We start from the raw sequence: 24,070 nt of genomic DNA, 5'->3' as shown, positions 1-24,070 counted from the left end.
AAACTTCCAATATTGAAAAGAAAATAAACTAGCAGATTGGAAGAGGGGCACCGTTCCATTCCTTGAGGCATTACAACATTGGATCAATGATCTTCCCTTGGCATATGGCAGTGAACACCTTTTCAAAACTCCTCCCCAGGTGACTTCGCCTTTTCACCTGTTAGCAACTCGGTTCCGAGCTCCTCCCTCACGAATTTGTACAATGGATACGATCTGCAATCCTTGATCCGATTAGGAATTGTTGCATTTCCATTCTCAACTGACACCCTTGCACTCTCAACCTCCTTTGGCAAAACAACCTTTAGTTCGTCCTCGAAAGCTGCAATCTTTTGGAAGATTGAAGTACTTGCATTCTTCTCATTCTGAACGTTTTTCAACGCATGCTCAACAAGAACTTGCCTCAGCTTTTGCATCAATGGATAGGTAGCACTGCAAGGGTCATCGACATAGGTGAAAACATATTCGTGTTCCACGACTTTGGGTAATTCCTGTTCGTATAATCTTGACGGGTGAAGTTCACCATTGCAATTTCAGCACCCTTGAAACCATAATCCAGACTTGGGTTCCTTCCACCGGAGAGGTTTGATGGGAGTCCATTGTTGTAGAAATCATTTACAAGTTCAGAGAATTGGGCGAACATAAGTTTTCCGATAGCTACAATAGCCAGACGAGCATTGTCCATTGAGACACCGACTGGGGTACCCTGGAAATTGCCACCATGTAATGCCTTGTTCCTTGAGACATCGATCAAAGGGTTATCATTGACGGAGTTAATCTCTCTTTTGATTTATTTGGTTGCAAATCTGATCACTTCAATCTGTGGACCGAGCCACTGTGGAGATGTCCTCGGAGCATATCGATCTTGTTTTGGTTTCTGCAAAGGGTCCATTTCAAGCATCTTCTTAGCCGCTTTAACATAAGAGCTGTAGATGCTGGATTTATCCGGGGCTAAGTCGGAAAAACCCAAACCATTTAGAAGCCCAAATCCAGCAAAGCAGCTTCTATCACATGAAGATTTCCTGGAAAACTAAAACCGGTTATGGGGAGTTAATAAGAAGTTATCAGGAGTTACCCAAAGAATCAGGCTCCATGATCATGAGCAGAGAGAAAGGGAGGGTCGGTTTTATTGGCAATTAACTATCAGACACGAGGGGAATAAGCAGGGAGATACGAAAGAAAAGAGAGAACGGAGACCATATTTATTTTTTTACACACCAGAACAAATAGAAAAACATAAGCTCTGTAAACAACAGTTAGGGATTCAGAGATCAAGCAGTGTAACAGACTCGTTTTACAGGAAAGCATTAGAACTGCAAGTATTTTCGAGGTACTCTTCTGGGATTTGTCTTTGTTTCCAATTTCTTTTGTGTATGTTTATATCATTTGGAGAAACTAAATAGGATCAGCTTTAGGTTTGGATTTTGTATTGTAATAATTAGATTGAAAAAAATTATTAAGGTTCCTATAAAATTCATAACACTAATTTGTAATGGAATCCCTTCCACGTTCTTTTCATCAAAGCAATACTAGTCATTTCTCCATTCTTTGTTCCCATCTCTATTTCGACAGAACCAAGCAACAAATATAAACAGAACCAACTCTTTTCCATTTCTACTTCTCGTGACAGAAATTACATCAAAACAAAAAATTTCAAGAGTCTTTCATTTTCTACTTTCGTATTATAGATTTTCCACAAGTGTATATCTTTGAGTGAAAGTAAAATAAAGGGGTTAGTTCGTTACCTTGCTAGGTCGGGTTCTCGTCGAGGTAATTAATTCTTGGCCATATGCGAGATAAGTGGGGGATTGGAGAAGAAGAGTTGAGGTCTCATTTGTTAGGGTCTAAAACGAGAGGAGCTTTGTTGGTTTTGGTCATGGGTTTCAATTGTGTGGATTAGCGAGAGAGAAGATGGGAGACTGGAGAGGGAACTGAGGCGCACTTATGTTTTAACAAATTATTTTTTTTGTTAAGTTAAATAGTAAATTTATTGGTTAAATTAGGATTTAGTCATTGTAATAGTTTGGATTAATTAACTTTTAGTCATCGATACTTAAGGGTAAGATTTGGTCTTTGGTCCTTATAGGTTTAGCGTTTTAACACCCTAGTCACTTTCAGTACTGTTTTCGAATTTAGTCTTTTGTTGTCATGATTTTATCGTTTTCCAGATTTAGGTTTTAATTATTATTATTTATTTAGGTTTAAGTCCCTGATGTTTGTGCTTGTTGTTCTTTAAGTCTCTGTTTTAATTTTTAATTAGCATGTTTAATTTTACATGTATGCAGTTTTATTCATTACTTTAATATATATATATATATATTTTAAAGTTTACAGTTTAGCATGTCGTGTTTTTATTTTTATATTTAAGTCATATTTGTAAATTATATGTTAATATGCATGGTTTATGATCTTTAATTTAAATACATGTATGTAATTTTTTGTATGTCACGTTGTATGATATTTTTAATGTTTTTTAATTAATTTTGGCATGACATCCTTCTTGTACGATTCGCATGGTAACCGCATTTGCATAACTCAACATAATACATAATTGAATTAAGAGTAATACACTTTTAATTTAAAATTGTTTTAAGTGGGCAGTCATAACTGATTTGAGGTCCGCTTTTAATGATTTTAAAATAAAAGTGTATCCCGAAAGTGAAACCAAAAATTGATTCGTCATCTAAAATTTGGGAACGAGAGAAAAAGAAATGTTCGTCATTTAAATATATCGAGAAAAGGTTGTTATATCTTTAAGATCTGGTCTCGATATTTGTAAATAATCGAACATTCTTTATCTTTCTAAAACGACTTGGTAATTTTAATTTAATTTGTTTGAGTGTTTTTGAATGTTTTTTAAATTTATATCTTTGTTTTATAGGATCAAAAATCAAAATAAATTCGAATTTGTAAAGTTCATTGCAAAGACGTTAATTAATCGACTAGGTACCGATTTAGGGCGTTGTGGGGGTGATAATCCTTCCCCACACATAACCGACTCCCGAACTCGGATTTTGGTAACGCATACCTCAATTTGTTATTTTAATTAAAATTAATTTTTATTTAAAAATGACAGAATTTTTGGGTGCTCAATCACACCCTAATCAAATATTGGTGGTGACTCTTCGAACAGTATTTTTCGACCGTAAAGGAAATCCAAAAATTTTCGAAACGAGAGGTCTTTTAAATTGCATTTGTTTTTAAATTAAAAAGAGATAATTAAGAATTAACGTGGTTTTTAAAATCTCACCTTTTAGAAAAAATCTTTTCGACAGTTTGGCGACTCTGTTGGGGACTTTTTTTAGAGAGTCAAGCCGATAGTCGATTAATTAATTGTCTTTGCAATTGAAAATAAAAAATTCGTTTTAATTTGATTTTTGATCCCTTGTTTGGTTTTTAATAAGTTTTGTTTGTATTTTGATTTTTTTTAATTTAATTCGATTAACAATTAAATAGTTGTACTAATTTGTTTGCTAATGATTTCAGATTAATTGTGTGAATTTAGGAAATTTTGAGTGTTTTTATTGTGTTTTTTCGCTTTTCCTCACACACTGCACAGTTGCATTTTCATGACATGAGCTAAAACCCCGCTCCGTCCTAATTAAGTAGGAGTGAGAGACTATGCCCTCGTGTGGTTTTCACCTCCGCATGGGATAGTGGATCGCTCCTGGAGCTCACGCCTTATGGTCCTCGTGATGGTAATCACCTCCGCATGGACATAAGGAGGTGTGTTCCCTCGAAATTGAACTCGATCCCCTAAAGCCTGTGATGGGCCAGGATTGAGGGTTCAGTAGCCCAAGGGGGCACCGGCAAGAACAATTCGAGAACCTATTACTTTAGAACCGAACCCAGCATATAGTGAACATAGAGCCCGAACTTAGGTTGAGCCAAACTCGAACCTTAAGAATCCCGTGAGGAGGGTACACAAGGAAAAGCTTTTTTGAGTCATTTATTTTCGTTTTTTTCGAATAAATGCACGCGAACTAGATATCATGCGGTTAGGTTTAGTTTTAGAACAAGCATGTGAATTAGATATCATGCGGTTAGGTTTTCTTTTTGTGAATAACGAGGCATTGGGGGTAGATATCATGTTGGGTAGGATCTAATAAAGCATGATTGGGTAGCTAGCATGTGTGGGTAGGATTCTTGAATAAATTATTATCCCGACTTAATTGCTTTATGTTTACTAACCGATCTTTTGTTATCTTTGCCTTATTTCTTTTCTGTTTCTGTTTTGCATTGCACGATCCATTACATGGTGTTGATTTGGGATCAATGTCCATATAGAAGGCCAGTAATATGGAACGAACGGCTCAGAAAGAGGTTGAAGACAATGCAGATGTTTTGAGGTGGTCGGAACAGTCCCAACTGACCAATGGGGATAGCGTGATGCCTGGATACGTGTCGGAGTTATTTGGTTATACTCACATCAACGTGCGTCAGAATGATCTAAGTGAGCTAAAGGAGATATGGGGAAGATGGACAGTAGCCAATAAGGAGATGTTTTATCAGTTGTACGGCGATATTCCTTATCTTATGGATGTTCCTATTGACCGAAATCTGTTTAGAGCATTGGCACAGTTCTGGAACCCGGCTTATAGCTGTTTCACATTTGGTAGAGTGGATCTGACACCAACAATAGAGGAGTATCAAGCTTTGATCCGTTGTCCGAGGTCCCAGATAGATAGAATATATACCAAGTTGCCAGTCACTCCTTCGTTTAAGAAGAAATTATTCTTGATGACCGGGATGAGTGAAGATTGGGTAGTTAGAAACATCAAGAAGAAGGGTGACAGTGAGTGCATCTCTTGGTCTGCTTTGAAAGAAGTAATTGCTCATCACCCTGATAAGAGAAAGAAACTTGACTTGTTTGCTTTAGGGATTTATGGGCTGGTTATTTTTCCAAAGGTGCTAGGATATGTAGACGTATCAGTCGTTGACCTGTTTGAAAGATTAGACAAGCGCGTGGATCCTGTTCCAACTATTCTAGCTGAGACGTTCCGGTCTTTGAGTTCTTGTAAGCGCGAAGGAAAATGACGCTTTATAGGGTATGCACCTTTGCTGCTAGTGTGGATTCTAAGTCATTTCAAACATGTCGAAAGAGCACCAGGACGAGTGTTTCTAGAGGGGTTTTCGCCTTTGAAAGATTTTCTTTCTAAAGAATGGCTTGGGGGCTTCACCGAAGAAAAATGGATGGTCATCTTCAAGTATATCAGAGATGGAGATATTTTGTGGCGAGCTTCGTGGAATACCTCTTCGAATATACTTTACCGATGTGGAGAGCGAGATTGGGTTCCTTTGCCAGGTATATGGGGTTCTGTTGGGTATGCACCGCTACTAGTTTCCAGACAGTATGGATCGAGGCAGTTCATTCCAGCCACGTGGGACTTGGTAGGATCAGATTTTGCATTCAAATGAGATCAGTATAAGGGTAAAGTTAAAGGGGTTGCTGAGGCCTGGAAGCAAACTCGTCGCGTGAATTTGTTCACCTATGATCTCGAGTTATCTCAAGAGTACGAGCAGTGGAGAAGCGGTTGAGTAAACGACAACATCCTAATAGTGAATCCTGAAAATATTCAGCCGGTGGAGGAACAGTTGAGAGTGGTGCCATCCCCATTAGAGTTAGCCAAGCACGATTTCGAAGTAGAACGGAGACAATGGAGAATGACTTTGCAGAAACTGGAAGATGAAGTGTATCAAAAGGGATTGGAGATCGACATTCAGAAGAGTAGAGCAGATCGAATTGAAAAAGTGGAGAAGCAACTTCGGCTAGACTTTGACGATCTTCGGTCAACTTATCAGCGAATGGTAAAAGCTCAGGCATGTTCTAGCTCGAGTATGTCTGTCGAATTGAGGCAAGAGGTGGCGAGCCTCAAAAGAGTAGCCGGAGAGAGTCAAGAAGAGCTCAAGCAAAGCAGACACCAAGTGAAGATTTTATCGAAAGAAAATGATTCTTTAGAGCAGCGGTTACAAAAGAGTCAAGCTCAGAATGAGAATTTGAAGGAGAAAATTTCAAGTTTAGAGACTGCATTACGACGATACCGAAGCAGGGAAGGTAGATCAAGCCGTAGGGAAGTTGAGAGTTTGAAAAAACAAGTGAGTGAGCTTGAAGCCATTGTTCAAGATTTTCAGAGACAAGCAAGTGAACTATCGATAGTTCCTTATGAGGGGGATATACAGTAGCGTTTTCGATAGGAGCGAGCTCATGCGAGATTTAAGCAAAGGGAGGACCTTATTGCTTGTTACTTAGGACACGCGCGGAGAATAGCTCAAAATTTGGTCATTCTATCTGAGGAAGCTGCTGATGTGACTGAAGAACTGGATCCTGAGGCTGAAGAAAACCAGAAGATCGTGGAGTTGCTACCACATGTACAACAAATAGGAGAGATAGTGCAGATTTATCTGTGATATGTTTCAACCTTGTAATTGAACGTCGTTCTAATATAAAGAGTTGTTCTAAGGAGTCGTTCCAAGATCAACACCCTGTATTTTGCATATGCATTTAAATTTTTGCATCGCATTTTATTCATTCATAATCATATATTTCATATTCATTAATAAACATCAACATTAACAAAATGACATATGTTTCAAGGGAATTCAAGGAACACTGAGGTGATGGTTGAGGATGCCTTGGGAGATTTAGGCATTAACGTTATAACTGATGATGAATTTGAGGAAATAAGAGCTATGGCATTTATCCTGTACCGCCGGGCTTCGTGTTGAACAATTGGACCACAGAAGAACTGCCTGTAGTTTACAAATCTTTTACAGAGTAATGCTCTGGAACTTTCTCCCTGTTGTTCATACCCTGGGGCAATAGGTGATTTTATGTAAAGGGTTAAGCTGTTTGTTTTTTCTTGCTTTCAATAAAATATGCATTCTGTTAGTTCCAAATGGCAAACATTCTCCCATGCATTTCATTCATTCATTCTTTGTTGTATATATGTATGTATTTATTTATTTCTATTTATTTATATGGGAAAAGATCCTCCCATATGTATATATGTATATATATATTCTCTTTGATTATTTTTTTCAGGAGCTCAGATATCAATAATATGAATGCTAATGACTCTGACCCGGAGATTGATTTCGAGAAGCCTATATGTCAAGGGTAAATCGAGGATTGTGATGATGATGAGGGATGTGAACTACCTTCTGAATTGCTGAAAATGGTGGAGAATGAAGATAAGCAGATTTTGCCTCATAAAGAGTCTACTGAGATTTTGAATTTAGGGACAGATGAGGATAAGAGAGAAGTAAAGATTGGTACCACTCTGTCAGTTGGAGGTCGACATGATTTGATAGAATTGCTTCAAGAATACAAGGATGTATTTTCTACTTTCTTTGTAATGGAATCCCTTCCACGTTCTTTTCATCAAAGCAATACTAGTCATTTCTCCATTCTTTGTTCCCATCTCTATTTCGACAGAACCAAGCAACAAATATAAACAGAACCAACTCTTTTCCATTTCTACTTCTCGTGACAGAAATTACATCAAAACAAAAAATTTCAAGAGTCTTTCATTTTCTACTTTCGTATTATAGATTTTCCACAAGTGTATATCTTTGATTGAAAGTAAAATAAAGGGGTTAGTTCGTTACCTTGCTAGGTCGGGTTCTCGTCGAGGTAATTAATTCTTGGCCATATGCGAGATAAGTGGGGTATTGGAGAAGAAGAGTTGAGGTCTCATTTGTTAGGGTCTAAAACGAGAGGAGCTTTGTTGGTTCTGGTCATGGGTTTCAATTGTGTGGATTAGCGAGAGAGAAGATGGGAGACTGGAGAGGGAACTGAGGCGCACTTATGTTTTAACAAATTATTTTTTTTGTTAAGTTAAATAGTAAATTTTTTGGTTAAATTAGGATTTAGTCATTGTAATAGTTTGGATTAATTAACTTTTAGTCATCGATACTTAAGGGTAAGATTTGGTCTTTGGTCCTTATAGGTTTAGCGTTTTAACACCCTAGTCACTTTCAGTACTGTTTTCGAATTTAGTCTTTTGTTGTCATGATTTTATCGTTTTCCAGATTTAGGTTTTAATTATTATTATTTATTTAGGTTTAAGTCCCTGATGTTTGTGCTTGTTGTTTTTTAAGTCTCTGTTTTAATTTTTAATTAGCATGTTTAATTTTACATGTATGCAATTTTATTCATTACTTTAATATATATATATATATATATATATATATATATATATATATATATATTTTAAAGTTTACAGTTTAGCATGTCGTGTTTTTATTTTTATATTTAAGTCATATTTGTAAATTATATGTTAATATGCATGGTTTATGATCTTTAATTTAAATACATGTATGTAATTTTTTGTATGTCACGTTGTATGATATTTTTAATGTTTTTTAATTAATTTTGGCATGACATCCTTCTTGCACGATTCGCATGGTAACCGTATTTGCATAACTCAACATAATACATAATTGAATTAAGGGTAATACACTTTTAATTTAAAATTGTTTTAAGTGGGCAGTCATAACTGATTTGAGGTCTGCTTTTAATGATTTTAAAATAAAAGTGTATCCCGAAAGTGAAACCAAAAATTGATTCGTCATCTAAAATTTGGGAACGAGAGAAAAAGAAATGTTCGTCATTTAAATATATCGAGAAAAGGTTGTTATATCTTTAAGATCTGGTCTCGATATTTGTAAATAATCGAACATTCTTTATCTTTCTAAAACGACTTGGTAATTTTAATTTAATTTGTTTGAGTGTTTTTGAATGTTTTTAAATTTATATCTTTGTTTTATGGGATCAAAAATCAAAATAAATTCGAATTTGTAAAGTTCATTGCAAAGACGTTAATTAATCGACTAGGTACCGATTTAGGGCGTTGTGGGGGTGATAATCCTTCCCCACACATAACCTACTCCCGAACTCGGATTTTGGTAACGCATACCTCAATTTGTTATTTTAATTAAAATTAATTTTTATTTAAAAATGACAGAATTTTTGGGTGCTCAATCACACCCTATTCAAAGATTGGTGGTGACTCTTCGAACCGTATTTTTCGACCGTAAAGGAAATCCAAAATTTTTTGAAACGAGAGGTCTTTTAAATTGCATTTGTTTTTAAATTAAAAAGAGATAATTAAGAATTAATGTGGTTTTTAAAATCTCACCTTTTAGAAAAAATCTTTTCGACAGCTTGGCGACTCTGTTGGAGACTTTTTTTAGAGAGTCAAGCCGATAGTCGATTAATTAATTGTCTTTGCAATTGAAAATAAAAAAAATTCGTTTTAATTTGATTTTTGATCCCTTGTTTGGTTTTTAATAAGTTTTGTTTGTATTTTGATTTTTTTTAATTTAATTCGATTAACAATTAAATAGTTGTACTAATTTGTTTGCTAATGATTTCAGATTAATTGTGTGAATTTAGGAAATTTTGAGTGTTTTTATTGTGTTTTTTCGCTTTTCCTCACACACTGCACAGTTGCATTTTCATGACATGAGCTAAAACCCCGCTCCGTCCTAATTAAGTAGGAGTGAGAGACTATGCCCTCGTGTGATTTTCACCTCCGCATGGGATAGTGGATCGCTCCTGGAGCTCACGCCTTATGGTCCTCGTGATGGTAATCACCTCCGCATGGACATAAGGAGGTGTGTTCCCTCGAAATTGAACTCGATCCCCTAAAGCCTGTGATGGGCCAGGAATGAGGGTTCAGCAGCCCAAGGGGGCACCGGCAAGAACAATTCGAGAACCTATTACTTTAGAACCGAACCCAGCATATAGTGAACATAGAGCCCTAACTTAGGTTGAGCCAAACCCGAACCTTAAGAATCCCGTGAGGAGGGTACACAAGGAAAAGCTTTTTTGAGTCATTTTATTTTCGTTTTTTTCGAATAAATGCATGCGAACTAGATATCATGTGGTTAGGTTTATTTTTCGAACAAGCATGCGAATTAGATATCATGCGGTTAGGTTTTCTTTTTGTGAATAACGAGGCATGGGGGTAGATATCATGTTGGGTAGGATCTAATAAAGCATGATTGGGTAGCCAGCATGTGTGGGTAGGATTCTTGAATAAATTATTATCCCGACTTAATTGCTTTATGTTTACTAACCGATCTTTTGTTATCTTTGCCTTGTTTCTTTTCTGTTTCTGTTTTGCATTGCACGATCCATTACATGGTGTTGATTTGGGATCGATGTCCATATAGAAGGCCAGTAATATGGAACGAACGGCTCAGAAAGAGGTTGAAGACAATGCAGATATTTTGAGGTGGTCGGAACAGTCCCAACTGACCAATGGGGATAGCGTGATGCCTGGATACGTGTCGGAGTTATTTGGTTATACTCACATCAACGTGCGTCAGAATGATCTAAGTGAGCTAAAGGAGATATGGGGAAGATGGACCGTAGCCAATAAGGAGATGTTTTATCAGTTGTACGGCGATATTCCTTATCTTATGGATGTTCCTATTGACCGAAATCTGTTTAGAGCATTGGCACAATTCTGGAACCCGGCTTATAGCTGTTTCACATTTGGTAGAGTGGATCTGACACCAACAATAGAGGAGTATCAAGCTTTGATCCGTTGTCCGAGGTCCCAGATAGATAGAATATATACCAAGTTGCCAGTCACTCCTTCGTTTAAGAAGAAATTATTCTTGATGACCGGGATGAGTGAAGATTGGGTAGTTAGAAACATCAAGAAGAAGGGTGACAGTGAGTGCATCTCTTGGTCTTCTTTGAAAGAAGTAATTGCTCATCACCCTGATAAGAGAAAGAAGCTTGACTTGTTTGCTTTAGGGATTTATGGGCTGATTATTTTTCCAAATGTGCTAGGATATGTAGACGTATCAGTCGTTGACCTGTTTGAAAGATTAGACAAGCGCGTGGATCATGTTCTAACTATTCTAGCTGAGACGTTCCGGTCTTTGAGTTCTTGTAAGCGCGAAGGAGAAAGACGCTTTATAGGGTGTGCACCTTTGCTGCTAGTGTGGATTCTAAGTCATTTCAAACATGTCGAAAGAGCACCATGACGAGTGTTTCTAGAGGGGTTTTCGCCTTTGAAAGATTTTCTTTCTAAAGAATGGCTTGGGGGCTTCACCGAAGAAAAATGGATGGTCATCTTCAAGGATATCAGAGATGGAGATATTTTGTGGCGAGCTTCGTGGAATACCTCTTCGAATATACTTTACCGATGTGGAGAGCGAGATTGGGTTCCTTTGCCAAGTATATGGGGTTCTGTTGGGTATGCACCGCTACTAGTTTCCAGACAGTATGGATCGAGGCAGTTCATTCCAGCCACGTGGGACTTGGTATGATCGAATTTTGCATTCAAAGGAGATCAATATAAGGGTAAAGTTAAAGGGGTTGCTGAGGCCTGGAAGCAAACTCGTCGCGTGAATTTGTTCACCTATGATCTCGAGTTATCTCAAGAGTACGAGCAGTGGAGAAGCGGTTGAGTAAACGACAATATCCTAATAGTGAATCCTGAAAATATTCAGCCAGTGGAGGAACAGTTGAGAGTGGTGCCATCCCCATTAGAGTTAGCCAAGCACGATTTCGAAGTAGAACGGAGACAATGGAGAATGACTTTGCAGAAACTGGAAGATGAAGTGTATCAAAAGGGATTGGAGATCGACATTCAGAAGAGTAGAGCAGTTCGAATTGAAAAAGTGGAGAAGCAACTTCGGCTAGACTTTGACGATCTTCGGTCAACTTATCAGCGAATGGTAAAAGCTCAGGCATGTTCTAGCTCGAGTAAGTCTGTCGAATTGAGGCAAGAGGTGGCGAGCCTCAAAAGAGTAGCCGGAGAGAGTCAAGAAGAGCTCAAGCAAAGCAGGCACCAAGTGAAGATTTTATCGAAAGAAAATGATTCTTTAGAGCAGCAGTTACAAAAGAGTCAAGCTCAGAATGAGAATTTGAAGGAGAAAATTTCAAGTTTAGAGACTGCATTACGACGATACCGAAGCGGGGAAGGTAGATCAAGCCGTAGGGAAGTTGAGAGTTTGAAAAAACAAGTGAGTGAGCTTGAAGCCATTGTTCAAGATTTTCAGAGGCAAGCAAGTGAACTATCGATAGTTCCTTATGAGGGGGATATACAGTAGCGTTTTCAATAGGAGCGAGCTCATGCGAGATTTAAGCAAAGGGAGGACCTTATTGCTTGTTACTTAGGACACGCGTGGAGAATAGCTCAAAATTTGGTCATTCTATCTGAGGAAGCTGCTGATGTGACTGAAGAACTGGATCCTGAGGCTGAAGAAAACCAGAAGATCGTGGAGTTGCTACCACATGTACAACAAATAGGAGAGATAGTGTAGATTTATCTGTGATATGTTTCAACCTTGTAATTGAACGTCGTTCTAATATAAAGAGTTGTTCTAAGGAGTCGTTCCAAGATCAACACCCTGTATTTTGCATATGCATTTAAATTTTTTGCATCGCATTTTATTCATTCATAATCATATATTTCATATTCATTAATAAACATCAACATTAACAAAATGACATATGTTTCAAGGGAATTCAAGGAACACTGAGGTGATGGTTGAGGATGCCTTGGGAGATTTAGGCATTAACGTTATAACTGATGATGAATTTGAGGAAATAAGAGCTATGGGCATTTATCCTGTACCGCCAGGCTTCGTGTTGAACAATTGGACCGCGGAAGAACTGCCTGTAGTTTACAAATCTTTTACAGAGTAATGCTCTGGAACTTTCTCCCTGTTGTTCATACCCTGGGGCAATAGGTGATTTTATGTAAAGGGTTAAGCTGTTTGTTTTTTCTTGCTTTCAATAAAATATGCATTATGTTAGTTCCAAATGGCAAACATTCTCCCATGCATTTCATTCATTCATTCTTTGTTGTATATATGTATGTATTTATTTATTTCTATTTATTTATATGGGAAAAGATCTTCCCATATGTATATATGTATATATATATTCTCTTTGATTATTTTTTTCAGGAGCTCAGATATCAATAATATGAATGCTAATGACTCTGACCCGGAGATTGATTTCGAGAAGCCTATATGTCAAGGGTAAATCGAGGATTGTGATGATGATGAGGGATGTGAACTACCTTCTGAATTGCTGAAAATGGTGGAGAATGAAGATAAGCAGATTTTGCCTCATAAAGAGTCTACTGAGATTTTGAATTTAGGGATAGATGAGGATAAGAGAGAAGTAAAGATTAGTACCACTCTGTCAGTTGGAGGTCGACATGATTTGATAGAATTGCTTCAAGAATACAAGGATGTATTTGCATGGTCATACGAAGATATGCCGGGTTTAGATACAGAACTGGTTGTTCACAAACTGCCAATAAAGCCTGAATGTAAACCGGTACAACAAAAACTGAGAAGAATGAGACCTGAGATGCTGCTCAAGATTAAAGAGGAAGTGAAAAAACAATTTGATGCCAGATTTCTTAAAGTGGCTAAATATCCTGAATGGGTGGCGAATATTGTCCCAGTACCGAAGAAGGATGGGAAAGTTTGAATGTGTGTTGACTACAGAGATTTCAACCGAGCTAGTCCAAAAGATAATTTTCCTTTGCCACATATAGACACACTAGTGGATAATACTACTGGAAATTCTTTGTTCTCTTTTATGGATGGTTTCTCTGGCTATAACCAAATCAAGATGAACCCTGAAGATATGGAAAAAAACGACGTTCGTTACCATGTGAGGAACATTTTGTTATAAAGTAATACCGTTTGGATTGAAGAACGCCGGGGCAACATATCAAAGGGCCATGGTGACGTTATTTCACGACATGATGCATAAAGAGATAGAAGTTTATGTCGATGATATGATTGTCAAAGCTAAGACAGAGGAAGAACATATTGGGAATTTGAGAAAGCTTTTTAAAAGACTAAGAATATGCCAGTTAAAACTCAACCCAAATAAATTTACTTTTGGGGTGACATATGGGAAGCTATTGGGTTTCGTAGTAAGCCAAAAAGGAATTGAAATAGACCCAGATAAAGTAAAAGCTATTCAAGACTTGCCAGCCCCACGAACACAAAAAGAAGTCAGAGGATTTTTGAGGAGATTGAATTATATAACTCGGTTTATTTCACAGCTGACGAAAAAATGTGATCCCATATTCCGCCTTCTTCGTAAGAATAACTCAGGGGAATGGAGTGAGGATTGTCAAAGAGCTTTTGAAGCAGTGAAAAGATATTTGTCGAATACTCCAATCTTAGCGCCACCCATCTCAGGCAAACCCTTGATTCTTTATTTGTCAGTTTATGAAAATTCAATGGGGTGTGTGCTGGGGCAACGTGACCAAATTGAGAAGAAAGAAAGAGCTATCTATTATCTCATTAAGAAGTTCACTGAATGTGAGACAAGATACTCACCCATTGAAAAGTTGTGTTGCGCTTTAGTATGGGCTACCCGAAGGCTTAGACAATATATGTTGTATCATACTACTTGGCTTATATCGAAGCTTGATCCCTTGAAATATCTAATGGGTGTGCCTGCATTATCTGGAAGATTAGCTCGTTGGCAGATCTTATTGTCCGAATTTGACATCCAGTATGTAAACCAGACGGCAATCAAAGGAAGTGCTATAGCGGAATTCATTGCAAGTAGGGCTTCGGAAGAATATGAGCCATTGAGCTTTGATTTCCCAGATGAGGATTTAATGGCCATTTCGGTAGAAGAAGCAGTGGCATCCACTAGTAAATATTGGAAGTTGAACTTCGATAGTGCTTTAAATGCCTTGGGACATGGAATCGGGGTGATTTTGGCTTACCAGAGGGAGAACAATAATTTTGATTGTACAAACAATATGGCCGAGTATGAAGCTTGTGTTCTGGGTCTTAGAGTTGCTGTTGATCGTAAAGTAAAAATGCTGAAAGTATATGGAGATTCAGCTTTGGTAATATACCAGTTCAGAGGAGAATGGGAGACAAAAGATCCCAAGCTTGTAGAATACCGTAAGTTAGTTATGGAACTTGTTGAAGAATTTGAAGAAGTAACTTTCAATTATCTCCCCAGAGAAGAGAATCAAATGGCAGATGCCTTAGCCACACTGGCAGCAGCATTTAAGATGAACGAGCATTCAAATATGATGCCCATTGAAATGAAGGCTTATGAGTATCCAGCCCATTGTTTTAATATTGAAGAGGAAGAAGATGGAAACCCTTGGTATTATGATATCTTGCAATATATAAGGTATCAGAGTTATCCAGAACAGGCCACTGAGAATGATAAGAGAACCATTAGAAGAATGGCATCAGGGTATGTACTTGATGGTGAGACTCTATACAAGAAAAGTCTGGATCAGGTCTTGTTAAGATGTGTGGACGCGAAAGAAGCCAAATTGATTCTTGAAGAAGTGCATGAGGGAATATGTGGTACCCATGCTAATGGGCATGCTATGGCTAGGCAGATTATGAGATTTGGGTATTATTAGTCAACTATGGAAACAGACTGTATTAATTATGCCCGAAAATATCACAAATATTAGATTTATGGAGATAAGATATATACTCCTCCTCATCCATTGCATGTAATGACAGCGCCGTGACCATTCTCAATGTGGGGCATGGATGTTATTGGAAAAATTTCGCCCAAAGCTTCAAATGGTCATCGCTTCATTCTGGTAGCCATAGATTACTTCACTAAGTGGGTAGAAGCAGCTTCTTACGCAAAAGTTACCCAGTCTACAATATGCAAATTCTTAAAGAATGAGATCATTTGTAGATATGGTTTACCAGAGAGGATTATCTCCGATAATGCGTTGAATTTAAATAATAAGATGATGGACTCGGTCTGTAAACAGTTCAAAATAAAACATCATAATTCCACCACTTATAGCCCAAAGATGAATGGGGCAGTAGAGGCGGACAATAAGAACATCAAAAGGCTCATAGAGAAAATGACTGAGACCTATAAGGATTGGCATGAGAAGTTGCCCTTTGCTCTGTTTTCTTATCGAACTTCAGTACGGACTTCAACTGGGGCAACTCCATTTTCTTTGGTTTATGGGATGGAAGCTGTCTTACCTATTGAGGTGGAAATTCCCTCACTTCGGATTTTGTCAGAAGTGAAGCTCGATGAGGCAAAATGGGTCCAGGCTAGGTATGACCAATTGAATCTGATTGAAGAAAAGAGATTGGAAGCTATTTGTCATGGTCAGATGTACCAAAAACGTATGATACGGGCACATGGTAAGAAAGTTCACCTTCGAGAATTCCATGAGGGAGATTTGGTGCTTAAAAGGATTTTGCCTATTCAGAAGGATTTCAGAGGAAAATGGATGCCCAATTGGGAAGGACCTTATGTTGTCAAGAAGGCCTTTTCTGGGGGAGCTCTAGTCCTAACTGAAATGGACGGATCAGAATTACCATATCCAGTGAATTCCGACGCTGTTAAGAGATATTTCGCTTGAAGAAGAAATAAAAGAGAAAATGAAAAAATGAAAAAAATGAAAAAAATAATAATAAAAATGAGAAGAAGAAAAAGAAGAAAAGAAAAATGAGGAAAAAGAAAAATGATGGAAAAAACGAAAAGAAAAAAAGAGAAAAATGAAAAAAAAGAAGAAAAAGGAGGGTTCAAGATGAAAACCCGAAAAGGGCGACTTGGAACCAAAGGAGGTCTCAAGTTAAAAACCCGCAAAGGGCGACTTGAGTTGAGTTTGAAATTCAGAATTCGTGCATGGTGGAGGTTCTGAATCGATTTTGGAAGTGGAAAGAGCTCCTGATATGGATAGTAACAATGACAGTTGGTGATCAGGGATGAGACTAAAGATTAATGAGTCTCGATTGAAATAACCAAGAGAAATTGAATGCACATGAGATTCAATACTGGTTTAGGGCATCCAATGATAGAGATTTGGGAGTTTAGAAGTAGCTTCATACTCTTAAGCATCATAATTTTAGAGATCTTTTTGACAGAAGCTACACTCGAGACATTCTAACGGCGTGCCAGTTCAAAAGCATTTGCATTATTGATATTTGAAGACGCCTACTCTTTTGTTCTTTTACTGTTTCCAGTTAAAAGTTTGCCATTTAGTTGCCTAAAATTATCTGTATTTATATAAATAAAGAGATGTCTTTCCTTGTTCGTTTCCCTTTTGTAAGCATCTTATTTTGAAAAGTTAAAACATATAGCTTAACTTGAAGTACATGAGATCATTTTGTATTATTGTGCAAAAGGTTTTGGAAAATGCAGGTATTCTGAAGTTGACAATGGTTTAAACATGTAAGCTTGTGTGGCTACGGGAAGCTAAAACCTTGGAATTCATAAAAAATCTCAGCCATGATAAGAAGACCCAAAGAGATTGTCATTGGTCAAGAAGTTGGTCATGGGTACTGGCGGGTTTCAAGAAAGGAAAGAGTCAAGGTTCTGTTAAGTCGAGAGATACGGAATTGAGATTGTTAACTGGGGTGAATTGGTCAAATGTTCTGTACCCAAGATGAAACCGAGTTCCATCTAGATCAAAAGGAGATAGAGTTCCTTCGAAGAAGAAAACACACTGAATTGCATAATTGCATACATTTTAGGCATGATTAGGATCATAACATTCATAATTGCATGATGACTTAACCAGTTACAGGTTTCCCAGGGATAGTTAAATATATTGAAGCATCGAGATGAACATAACTGGTTTGGAGATTTTGAAAAGAATGATGTTTATACGAAAACTGAGCCAAAGAAGATTCACGTATACAATGGTTTCCAGACAAGTTTTCGCGATGGAGATGGATTTTCAGAAATTTTATCAAATTCTAAATATAATATTTTCAAACATACATTAATGATTGATAATGTTTGATTTTCAGGTTGGACCTTTGAAACAAGTCAATCTTAAACCTTCACGGAAGAGTAGTGAAGCAAACCATCTGTAAGCCTTCACGGAAGATTAGTGAAGCAAACTCATTTTATGAAGATCGAGTCCTATACTCTCTGAAGGAATACGGAGCGGACACATTTTATGAAGATCGAGTCCTATACTCTCTGAAGGAATAGGGAGCGGACACGTTTGTTAAAGATTGAGTCCTATACTCTCTGAAAGAATAGGGAGCGGACTTGTTTATTGAAGATTTTCCGAGTTCTATACTCTCTGAAGGAATAGAGAGCGGACCCGTTTTATTGAAGATTGTTCAAGTTTTATACTCTCTGAATGAATAGAGAGCAGACACATTTTATGAAGATTGTTCGAGTCTTATACTTCCTGAAGGAATAGGGAGCAACCTCGTCATTTGAAGATTTTTCAAGTCTCATTTATCCCGACGTAACAGTGAGTGGTTTAATTTTTTGAAGTTCTCATGACCAGACAAATACGATCATCTTTTGATCTTTGCCCTATTCTCGTTACACGACAATGAGCAAAGAGGGGCAGCTGTAGATGCTCGATTTATCCGGGGCTAAGTCAGAAAAACCCAAACCATTTAGAAGCCCAAATCCAGCAGAGCAGCTTCTATCACATGAAGATTTCCTGGAAAACTAAAACCGGTTATGGGGAGTTAATAAGAAGTTATCAGGAGTTACCCAAAGAATCAGGCTCCATGATCATGAGCAGAGAGAAAGGGAGGGTCGGTTTTATTGGCAATTAACTATCAGACACGAGGGGAATAAGCAGGGAGATACGAAAGAAAAGAGAGAACGGAGACCAGATTTTATTTTTTTTACACACCAGAACAAATAGAAAAACATAAGCTCTGTAAACAACAGTTAGGGATTCAGAGATCAAGCAGTGTAACAGACTCGTTTTACAGGAAAGCATTAGAACTGCAAGTATTTTCGAGGTACTCTTCTGGGATTTGTCTTTGTTTCCAATTTCTTTTGTGTATGTTTATATCATTTGGAGAAACTAAATAGGATCAGCTTTAGGTTTGGATTTTATACTGTAATAATTAGATTGAAAAAAATTATTAAGGTTCCTATAAAATTCATAACACTAATTTGTAATGGAATCCTTTCCACGTTCTTTTCATCAAAGCAATACTAGTCATTTCTCCATTCTTTGTTCCCATCTCTATTTCGACAGAACCAAGCAAAAAATATAAACATAACCAACTCTTTTCCATTTCTACTTCTCGTGATAGAAATTACATCAAAACAAAAAATTTCAAGAGTCTTTCATTTTCTACTTTCGTATTATAGATTTTCCACAAGTGTATATCTTCGATTGAAAGTAAAATAAAGGGGTTAGTTCGTTACCTTGCTAGGTCGGGTTCTCGTCGAGGTAATTAATTCTTGGCCATATGCGAGATAAGTGGGGGATTGGAGAAGAAGAGTTGAGGTCTCATTTGTTAGGGTCTAAAACGAGAGGAGCTTTGTTGGTTCTGGTCATGGGTTTCAATTGTGTGGATTAGCGAGAGAGAAGATGGGAGGCTGGAGAGGGAAAGTGAGGCACACTTATGTTTTAACAAATTATTTTTTTGTTAAGTTAAATAGTAAAGTTTTTGGTTAAATTAGTATTTAGTCATTGTAATAGTTTGGATTAATTAACTTTTAGTCATCGATACTTAAGGGTAAGATGTGGTCTTTGGTCCTTATAGGTTTAGCGTTTTAACACCCTAGTCACTTTCAGTACTGTTTTCGAATTTAGTCTTTTGTTGTCATGATTTTATCGTTTTCCAGATTTAGGTTTTAATTATTATTATTTATTTAGGTTTAAGTCCCTGATGTTTGTGCTTGTTGTTCTTTAAGTCTCTGTTTTAATTTTTAATTAGCATGTTTAATTTTACATGTATGCAGTTTTATTCATTACTTTATATATATATATATATATATATTAAAGTTTACAGTTTAGCATGTCGTGTTTTTATTTTTATATTTAGGTCATATTTGTAAATTATATGTTAATATGCATAGTTTATGATCTTTAATTTAAATACATGTATGTAATTTTTTGTATGTCACGTTGTATGATATTTTTAATGTTTTTAATTAATTTTGGCATGACATCCTTCTTGCACGATTCGCATGGTAACCGCATTTGCATAACTTGACATAATACATAATTGAATTAAGGGTAATACACTTTTAATTTAAAATTGTTTTAAGTGGGCAGTCATAACTGATTTGATGTCTGCTTTTAATGATTTTAAAATAAAAGTGTATCCCGAAAGTGAAACCAAAAATTGATTCGTCATCTAAAATTTGGGAACGAGAGAAAAAGAAATGTTCGTTTATTTAAATATATCGAGAAAAGGTTGTTATATCTTTAAGATCTGGTCTCGATATTTGTAAATAATCGAACATTCTTTATCTTTCTAAAACGACTTGGTAATTTTAATTTAATTTGTTTGAGTGTTTTTGAATGTTTTTAAATTTATATCTTTGTTTTATGGGATCAAAAATCAAAATAAATTCGAATTTGTAAAGTTCATTGCAAAGACGTTAATTAATCGACTAGGTACCGATTTAGGGCGTTGTGGGGGTGCTAATCCTTCCCCACACATAACCGACTCCCGAACTCGGATTTTGATAACGCAGACCTCAATTTGTTGTTTTAATTAAAATTAATTTTTATTTAAAAATGACAGAATTTTTGGGTGTTCAATCATACCCTAATCAAAGATTGGTGGCGACTCTTCGAACCGTATTTTTCGATCGTAAAGGAAATTCAAAAATTTTCGAAACGAAAGGTCTTTTAAATTACATTTGTTTTTAAATTAAAAAGAGATAATTAATAATTAATGTGATTTTTAAAATCTCACATTTTTTTCACCTTTTAAAAAAAATCGTTTCGACAAGAGCTTCCCTCAAGTATGTGTTCCATTATAGCAGCGGTCTCTATTTGTCCTGGATGGTGCTTCAATTTATGTGTGAGGTGGTCGGTGAACTCAGGTTTACCATTAATGACTTCAGGAAAAATTGCAGATAAAACTTCTGAAAGAACAGCCAATATGTTTGCCTCAAACAGAACCATGGAAGCCAAGCCCGAACCAACTACAGTGCCATTGACTAGAGCAAGGCCTTCTTTATGTTGCAACACGAAGAACCCAGAATTGATGTTGGCTAGACGAAAGGCCTCCTGGGCATCATGGGGTTCCTCATGGGGTCCAACAGCTTTGGAATTAGGCCTGCCAGTGAGCAATCCAGCAATGTAGGAAAGAGGGACAAGATCACCGGATGCAATAATGGTGCCACGAAGCGGCAAACACGGGGTGATGTTGTGGTTGAGAAGCTTGGTGATTGCCTCCAGAATTTCGAACCTGATCCCAGGGTATCCCTGGAGTAGGCTGTTGATCCTCACAAGCATGGCTGCTCGAGTTGCTGAGTCAGGAAGCTTGTGGCATGTCTCGGTTCCATTGACAAAGATCCCAGCATTTAAGAACCTGAATAAGTAATGTTTATTTATTATTTTTCTGGTGGAATATAATATTTACATGCATGAATAGGAGAATAAAGAGTTGCCTAATTAGTTCCTTTTGAAGGGCGGCTCCTTGATTAGTTCTTCGATGAGAAGTAGCACCAAAACCAGTAGTAACACCATAGCTGTCAGTTCCTTTGTTGATGCCATCAAGCACCCAATCAGCGCTGGCCTTAACACCAGCCCTCGCATCCTCTGAAAGCTCAACCTTGACGCCCAAGTCAAGCGTAGCAATGGCTGCAACTTGAGAAATCGTCAAGGTCTCACCATCCAGCTTCATCAAAGGCTTCCTATACTCAGAGACCATACGTTTCACTTCATCCAAATGGCTCCCCTTGAGTGACTTGGCTACGACACCCCAGTTCAAAGGGTCCAAAGAGCTGCTTTGTTGATCCTTCCGAGTGATCTTGTCCATGGTAAAAGTTGCAGAACTTGGTAATCAAAATGTGAGGTTTTGGGCAGTTGAGAGAGAAGGGAGATGAAACGGAATCAGTTCCGCTGAGGGGACTTTTGTTCCCTTCGTTTCCTCCCTGAAAAGATAATGGACAATAAGGTTGGTTTAAATAGGGATGGGCTGGTAAGCTAACAACCAATAATTGATTAGCATACAAAATCATTTACATAAATTTAGGTACCCTAATTAGTACTTGAAATTAGTTAAATTAATTTGTTATTGGATTTTTATGAAGACGTTTCTACTAAACTAAAACTATTTTTACTTGAAATTGATTAATTTCAAGCCATCCGTATTGGTCTCTCTGTTGCTTGGGATCATGGTTTTAGAGCCATGGATGGTGAGTTTGATGCTCGTGTAGCTTTAAATCGTATTGAATATGGTAATATTTCTTAGCATCCTTTAGGCACCATTATAGCAGACTCAATCCCTATGACCGGTCAACTCTTCAACTTTAAATAGAGGAATCCCACTCCTAAAAGGACAGTGAAAGTAACCGCGTCTTGCACTTCATCCATCACTTTTCTTCTTTGTGTGCTCGGTAGCTATAGTCGGAAGCCATGGCTATCCCCGATGCCTTGTTGGTTACCTCCTTGCTTTTATGTTCATTGCTTGTCATTGCTTCTGCCATTGACTATGGTGCTTAAGATTATGGTACTAACCAATCAAGGGGAGCCATTTGGATGAAGTGAAACGTATGGTCTCTGAGTATAGGAGGCCGTCGGTGAAGCTGGGTGGTGAGACAATGACGATTTCTCAAGTTGCAGCCATAGCTACACGTGACTTGGGCATCAAAGGTTGAGCTTTCAGAGGATGCGAGTGCTGGTATTAAGGCAGCGCTGATTGGGTGCTTGATGGTATGAACAAAGGCACTGACAGCTATGGTGTCACTACTGGTTTTGGTGCCACTTCTCATCGAAGAACTAATCAAGGAGTCGCTCTTCAAAAAGAGCTAATTAGGTAAGTCTTTATTCTCCTATTCATGCATGTAAATATTATATTCCATCAGAAAAGAAAATAAACATTATTTAGTATAAATTGAATGTGCTTTGTTGGTTCAGGTTCTTCAATGCTGGAATCTTTGGCAATGGAACCGAGTCATACCACACACTTCCTCACTCAGCAACTCGAGCAGCCGTGCTAGTGAGAATCAACACCATACTCCAGAGGAACCCCATGTTTGCCGCTTCGTGGCACCATTACTGCATCTGGTGATCTTGTCCCTCTTTCCTACATTGCTCCCTGGCAGGCCTAATTCCAAAGCTGTTGGACCCCGTGGGGAATCCCTTGATGCCCAGGAGGCCTTTCGTCTACCCAACATCGATTCCGGGTTCTTCGTGTTGCAGCCTAAAGAAGGCCTTGCTCTAGTCAATGGCACTGCAGTTGGTTCGGGCTTGGCTTCCATGTTTCTGTTTGAGGCAAACATATTGGCTGTTCTTTCAGAAGTTTTATCTGCAATTTTTGCTGAAGTCATTAATGGTAAACCTGAGTTCACCGACCACCTCACACATAAACTGAAGCACCATCCAGGACAAATAGAGGCCGCTGCTATAATGGAACACATACTTGAGGGAAGCTCTTATCTTAAAGCGGCTAAGAAGCTGCATGAAATGGACCCTTTGCAGAAACCAAAACAATATCGATATACTCTGAGGACATCTCCACAGTGGCTCGGTCCACAGATTGAAGTGATCAGATTTGCAGCCAAATCATTCGAAAGAGAGATTAACTCCGTCAATGATAACCCTTTGATCGATGTCTCAAGGAACAAGGCATTACATGGTGGCAACTTCCAGGGTACCCCAATCGGTGTGTCAATGGACAATGCTCTTTTGACTACTGCAGCTATCGGAAAACTTATGTTCGCCCAATTCTCTGAACTTGAAAATGATTTCTACAACAATGGACTCCCATCAAACCTCTCCGGTGGAAGGAACCCAAGTCTGGATTATGATTTCAAGGGTGCTGAAATTGCAATGGCGTCCTATTGTTCTGAGCTCCAATACTTAGCTAATCCAGTCACCAACCATGTTCAAAGTGCAGAGCAGCACAACCAAGATGTGAACTCCTTGGGATTAATCTCTTCAAGAAAAACCGCCGAAGCTGTCGATATCTTGAAGCTAATGTCATCTACATTCTTGGTGGCACTTTGCCAAGCTATAGATTTGAGGCATTTAGAAGAGAATTTGAGGAATACGGCGAAGAACACCGTGAGCCAGATAGCTCAAAAAACGCTCACTACCGGTGCCAATTGTGAACTTCATCCGTCAACATCCAGCGGTAAGGAATTACTCGAAGCTGTGGAACG

At 37.8% G+C, this 24,070-nt stretch overlaps 2 pseudogenes; one reads left to right on the top strand and one right to left on the bottom strand.

Annotated features, from left to right (window-relative positions):
* Positions 1-4: 4 nt before the first annotated feature.
* On the bottom strand, positions 5-21,723 carry LOC120143136 (annotated as a pseudogene).
* Positions 21,724-22,602: 879 nt separating this feature from the next.
* LOC120143047 overlaps positions 22,603-24,070 on the top strand; it is a 56,851-nt pseudogene continuing 55,383 nt past the window's right edge.

The sequence above is a fragment of the Hibiscus syriacus genome, unplaced genomic scaffold, assembly GCF_006381635.1.
Source record: "Hibiscus syriacus cultivar Baekdansim isolate YM2019G1 unplaced genomic scaffold, ASM638163v2 tig00110833_pilon, whole genome shotgun sequence".
NCBI lineage: Eukaryota > Viridiplantae > Streptophyta > Magnoliopsida > Malvales > Malvaceae > Hibiscus > Hibiscus syriacus.
Note: the sequence above shows the minus strand (reverse complement) of the source record. Positions and strands in the feature narration are given on the sequence as shown.